Source organism: Solanum lycopersicum, chromosome 8 (genome assembly GCF_036512215.1).
Source record: "Solanum lycopersicum chromosome 8, SLM_r2.1".
In the NCBI taxonomy this organism is placed as follows: Eukaryota; Viridiplantae; Streptophyta; class Magnoliopsida; order Solanales; family Solanaceae; genus Solanum; species Solanum lycopersicum.
Genome location: NC_090807.1, coordinates 52,737,479 through 52,744,259, shown reverse-complemented (window position 1 = coordinate 52,744,259; position 6,781 = coordinate 52,737,479). Strand labels below are relative to the sequence as shown.

Genomic DNA, 6,781 nt, shown 5'->3' with positions numbered 1-6,781 from the left:
AATAGATGAGTGTCATCACGTCCAATTTTGGATCATGCCATTGAAGAAGGAAAAAAAAAGAACTAATGTGTGAGAAATATTAAATATACAACTTAATTTTGAAAAAATATAAAATGTACCTACATAGATTTTATTTTTTTGATATAAATCTTTTAAAAAAATTAATTTAAATTAAAAAGTTTTCACTTCTATTAGACAAAGATGGTATATTTGAGTCATTTGTGTAATTATATGAGTATTTGTGAGCCCCTTTTGTAATGACGGGTATATTTTTACTATAAATTGCCAAATTGATAGATGTATCATGCTCTTTTACCCTAATTACTTTCAGGTCCAGTAAAATTTATCCTCTTTTAATCGAGTTTATTACTTATTATATTAATTATTAAAAATATGGTTTAGTATAAAGAGTATATATGCTCTAGCTTTGAACGGAAGGGCGAGCACCAATGTCCAAAAGTATGACAGAGGGTATCTGCATACCATTTATGTTAGTTCAGGTTATATTTGTTCTCTTCCCATTTATAAATAACAAAACATAAATACTAATCTCAAACCAAATCTTTTGTGAGAGAAAAACAGAACACAACGCAATTCTTATCTTGTCTTAACACTTTATATTCTTTAAAATTTTCCCTTATTTTTTGTGATATAAAATTCTATGTGTCTTCACATGTATAATCAACTTATTTTCTACTATATAAGTAGAATACGAGATAATGCACAAGTATCCCCTCAACCTATGACGAAATCTCAGATACACACTTATACTATACAAAGGTCCTATTAACCCCCCTGAACTTATTTTATTAATAATTTTCTACCCCTTTTTGACCTACATGGCACTATCTTGTGGGCCCAACGCTAGTTGACTTTTTTTTCAAGCTAGTTCCACATAGGCCGAAAAGAGGTATAAAATTACTTATAAAATAAGTTCAGGGGGTAATAGGACCTTAGTATATATAGTATAAGTGTGTCTCTGAGATTTCGGGCATAGGTTGAGGGGGTACTTTTGTATTTTCCTATAGAACACTTATATTCTTTTTCTCTATCTTTACTCATCAATCAAAAGGTATGTAAAAAATTCTCTATATATTTCTTTTCTCTTTGTTTGTTTTTAGCTATTCTTATAGAAATTGAGTGTCTACACAAAAAATCCAATAGAATAACACTTGATTTTTTTTGTTTCTTCCATAAATTTGTTTTATCAAACAAAAATTAGCAAAAAGAAATGACAAATTCTGGGGAAGAGCCTGATGAAGAATGATCGAATTCCCTTAAAGGATAAAAAAGGCATAGCAGACACAGTATCTAACAAATCCAAAGACTTGAAGCGTACGATAAATTTTTTTAAAAGAACTTTATCCTTCATATATATATTAAAAAAATTAATTTTTTTTGTTTAAACATTTGATCTTATTTTCTTAAAATGAATGAGTGATAAATTCAAAATTATTAGAAATAGAATAATTTATTTTTTGTATGTGTTTTTTGTGTATTAATTTATATTTAATTTTTTTTGGTGTTGCTTCTTTCTCTTGCTATCCATATGGCCATTCAAATTTAATAGAAGATATGCACTTTTGATTTCACTTTTAATTTTTTTATTGAGTTTCTAAAATGGTTTTGAAATAATTTATTTGGATGACTAATGTACTAGTTATATACAACTTTATCAATGATCGGTTTGTTCTTCATTATTCATTAATAACGTTAGGACAAGTAGATGAGTTTATTTACTTTCAATTTCTTTCTCATTTTTGCACCAAAAAAGCAAACACTCTTTCTCATGATGTCGGTACCCCCTTTGAGGCTTAATAGATATAGGTTTGCATCTAAAATAACTCTTTTAAGGTCCCAACTAATCCAAATCTCTTCAAGAAAAATCGTTATAGTTGCACTACATAGATTTGCATTCAAAAGTCCCACTTTAGGAAGGTTAGTTCATAGTCACATTAGAAAGCCTTAATTTGAGTGATAAACTACTCCCTGCAGAAGTTGACAACTCTTGTACCAGGACTCAAAATGAGGCCTCTAGTTAAGGATTAAGGAGTACTTACTGCTCCTAAATCTTTGAGGAGTATCTGGTACATGATCTAGGCTCAACTAATCAAGATTCGAGTGGGGAATTGAGTCTCATTTTAGGGTAAAACGTTTCTTAACAAGGAGGATTTAGTTCCAATGCTCAAACTTGAGACCCTGGTTTATGATGAAGAAATACTACCAATCCACCATGCTTTTTATGTCACGTTTTTTTTACTTTTTCATTTTTAGGTTTATTTTTTTTAAATGATAAATAAAAGTTTTTTTCCTGAATTTTCAATGAAGATTCTTCGAGAACTGTCCGCTTTCAAATGAAAATCAACAAAATCAATTGGCTAGGAAAGCAGAGCTTGAATCTAAGCAGGTCAGGATTTGGTATCAAATCAAAACGACATAAATAAAGGTAATTCTAATTATTTATTTCTTTTTCTATCAAATAAATTATATTTAATTAAAGGTATGTTGTTGTTGTTGTTGTTGTTAGTATTATTATTCAACAAAACAACAAATTTGTATTTTATGAATTAATTTTTTCAAAAATCTAGTAAAAGTGAATATAAAGGTAAGATCAATGTATGACATGGCTAGTGAATCTCTTGTTAAATTATTTCTCTAAAATGGGTTAAGTTGTTAGAATGTGTTAGTAAATACGACAATTTCTTCGTCTTATTAATTAGGTTATTTACTTCCACTTTCATTTTTATTTTTTCCTCCTTGTACAATCAATTCAATTATTCGTGATTGAACTTTTGAATTTCAATAAAATTTTCCTAAATCAGTCATTTGTTTTTGCTTCGTTGAATAGATCAATATATTTGGATGTATGTTCTTTGACTCACTAATATATTCACTAAAGAAGCTTCTTTTCATTATAGTTATTTTTATCATCCGGCCTCTAAGTTGATTGACTTGTTGCTTAGTAAACTAAATGATAATGTTAAATTATTCAAAGTACATAAACTCGCAAGCAAGTTCCATAACTTGCTAAGGATTTTTTAGAATTTAAAGTTGGAGAAATTTGGTGTTGAAACTAAGAAATAATGATTTTTGTTTTCTATATTATTTTATAAATGAAGGAAATGTTGCGATATTAAATTGATGGATTGTACTAAGTCCAGGCTAGTCAAAATAATTTATACCAATAAGCCAATTAATAAATTATTTGTGTTGGGCTTAATATAGACCACAACCGAATTTTCCAACTCTAACCAATTTTATTTTTTACTATAGTGTTTTCTCGTTATTTGTAAAGTTAAGATACAAAGTAATACATCTAAATTGATCATGTACAGGCTAAGAATATGGTCTTTGATGAGGAATTCCATAGTTATTGAGGATCCTCAAGAAGAGAAGGATAGATTTTATCTAGAAGACTAGATGGGTAGGATCTAAGGCATAGTATGTCAATGAGTAAAAGTTGTAGTACTTGGGAGGTGTGAGGAATAGGAATAAGTAGGCATCTTAGTATGTTCTAATCACAAATTAGAAGCACAAAAAGGAGCAGTCACTATAGAACAACATTTTTGATGTCTTAGCTAACAAAAGAAACAACCAGGAACAAAAAATCACAAGGATGATTAGGTCAAAAGTGAGGATCATACTTGGTAGTTTTATGGGTTTACTGTAGTTGTATCAACTCCTTGCAGTTCAATCTGCACTGATTGTGAAATTACTTAGTAAAATAAACAATTTTCGGTGAGTTCAAGGTTTGTATGTTTTGGATCTAGGCCTTACCTTACGATACGAATGTGACAATAAGTGTCTAGTTTTAGATGTCTTTATTGAGTAGACACTCATCATATGGAGGTTCAATCTTACTTCCACAAACTCTTGATCAAATAGAGGAACAAGGTCATTGTACTGGGGAAGTTGGAGCACTCAAAGGGCATTGCAATTTTGAGTGTTATATGTGTAATAAAGTTGAGGCCTTTGATACGAGTTTATAAAGGACAAAAAATAAGGTTAAGAGATTAGTATATTGTTGAGTTGTCTCACTTATTCTTCTACACTAATAGTCTCACTATTAGTTTGGTTATTAATTATGAAATTTTACGCTTCTATTATTGTGTTGTCTTATTATGGATATTGTTTAGGATGATTTGATAGGTTATCTACAGAATTGACAAGAATTTCTCCATTTTGTATTTCTTTCTTTATAATGTATTGGTCTATATTTTTCTTGAGACAGGGGTCTATCAGAAACAACTTTTGTACCTCTGTGATAGTTCTATGATATGTGCACACGTTATCTCTCAGGCCCCACTTTCGTTGATTTACACTGGTATGCTATTGTTGCCTATATACGTATAATAAGTTAATTTATAAATTATTTTGAGCTAAATATTTAGTTTATATCAATTGAATTTTAATGATGTTATACCTTGATTCTTGCCCAATTTCCCCCCATGAAATATGCCTAGCAAAACACGTTAAGATTGGGTAAATTAAACTTTCATGGACTAATTTTTTCACCTATGTAAGCATTCTTCAGAATATATATTTCATATGATGAAGAGAGTGTATGTTGTTCAAAATTAGAGCAGGAATTTAAAATTTTAAGCAAAGGTGGAAGGTGAAAATAATGTTCACGGTTTTATTTTATAAAAGGCTTAATTTGGTCCATCAATTATTATAAAATTCTCATTTTGATAATTGTAATATCTTGCTCAGTAACTAAACCTACAGTTAATTGGAATGTGTACTTTTGATTCCTTTGATTGTGAATGTTCACAAATTTAACATAATGATTAGTTGTACAATTACTTAATTATCTATGTATTATGTTAAATTTGTATTGTTGCTCAATGTTTGATTATAATATAATTTTAAAAGTAGTTTATACAACATACGTGTAACACTTTGAAAATCCAAGATGAGTCTTAGAGAACATAGGTGTCATGGGGTCTAAGCACTTTTTTAATACCTATTATAATGAATATAGGTTACTTAGGAAGTTTAAGAACCAAAACGTCCAAGAACGTCCATGACGTCTGTAAGTTGGTTCAAATGGGTACTAGTGTGCCTTAGACTATTTGACTAGCTTTTAGGAGTTGGAAATTTATGACAAGTGTTGAAAGGATAGATAATAAGTTCTTAAGTTGTTTCATGGTCGAAACGTCTGGGTACGACTCCCCAAGGACCAACCAAGGGCCCTTGAGGAGGACCCCTGTAGGTTGAGGCAACACTGGCTTAGCATTGTGCATCGACGCGATAGGCTACGATCCGTGTGTTGACTGACGGGGCGTTGGTGCCACCGTTGTTCCATACTTAGCCAATTTGAGGAATCCACTCACCTTCACAAGTCTCTGAACTTACCTATGAAGTGCAGGACGGGGGAGGGGGGGTAGTCCGTTGACTCATAGACGTTCCGTCAATGGGGTTCCGTCTGTGAGGGTCTTAAATTTCCTGCACGTTTTTAATTAAGCTCATTTAATTAATTAAATGGTTTAGTAGTTAGTTTGGTATTAAGGGAAAAATAATAAACTAATTTAACTCCCATATAAAGGCCCCAACCCAAATTATTCTAATTACAACTCTCAATACAAACTATCTTCCTTCTCTTTTTTTTCTCTCTGTACTTGAGATCACCATTGAAGACTACCAAGGAAAGGGTTTGGGGATTGAAAGGGACGAATTCACCACAAGTTTTCATCAAACGTTAAGGTGTGGGATCTAATTCACCTTTGAGACTCTTTCCTGAAATGACTCCTTCAAATTAGATTTCAAAAGTTGAGTTTCCATGTGGGTTTCATCCAATTACAAAATTAGTATTGTGAACTGATTTGTTATGGTTTCTTTAGATTTAATGGATAGGTTACTGTGTAATTGAACTTGATTATGATTAATTTTAATTGTTTAATTTAAATTGAAGAATATGATCTTTAACCCTTAACCCTAGATTTGATCTTGATGTGAATTGGGTTTTGATTGATTCAATTGTCTTGCTTATGGGTTAAATAACCATTAGGTGATGTCTTTACAATAATTATTAACATTTTGGAGTGAATTTTAGTCTTCCATGCTAGTCTTGAGAAGATGATCTAGGTTAGAAAGATAGTTGACCTAGGCATCTTATTTATGGTCATGATCTAGTATTGAATTGTCCTTTAGTGTTTATTCTAGTATTGTTATCATATTGAATATTGAATTATGATGTTGAACATCTAAATTGGATTGAATTGAGGGCTTATGGTAAGGCCTTGATGATAAACTATGAGGAAGACTTGGTAAGACTAAGAATGTATATCTTTACATTCAATTATGATTAATTGTGGTTAAGTCATGATGTCATATTGGAGTATGCCTTGTATTAGGATTGATAGGGTGGTATGATGTTGAATTGAAATGTCTTAACTATGGTTGTGAGGTTGTTAAGATGTAAAGGGTTATAAGGGTGGTGAGGTATACGAATGTGCCTTATTATGAAATGATATGTAATGTGTTAACCTCCCTTATATGAATAGTGACAAAAGGACTTACACTCATACAATTTTTATTGAGCTATTGATGATAATTTTTATACAAGGGGTAGACCCTATAACTTAAACTAAGCTATTGTTGATAATTAAAGGCTAAAAGATATTTCAAACAGGGACTCTAGCTTAGCACCGAGTGACCTAGATTGAGGAGTGTCCCTTTCCACATAGGGAAGGTAGGAGAACTAAATTACTCTTGACATTGGAGATTGTAATGCATGGTGTATAAAGAGGGTCCCAACTATATCTCCTAGTTCTTGAAC

General features: G+C 31.0%; 1 long non-coding RNA gene across 1 annotated transcript in view; it reads left to right on the top strand.

Annotated features, from left to right (window-relative positions):
* The first annotated feature begins 2,328 nt into the window (after window positions 1-2,328).
* The window catches only part of LOC104648827 (uncharacterized), a 5,557-nt gene continuing 1,104 nt past the window's right edge, over window positions 2,329-6,781 (top strand). Inside the window, exon 1 of the long non-coding RNA XR_011211150.1 lies at window positions 2,329-2,446. This is a non-coding gene — a long non-coding RNA (uncharacterized lncRNA). The remainder of the gene's footprint in view (window positions 2,447-6,781) is intronic.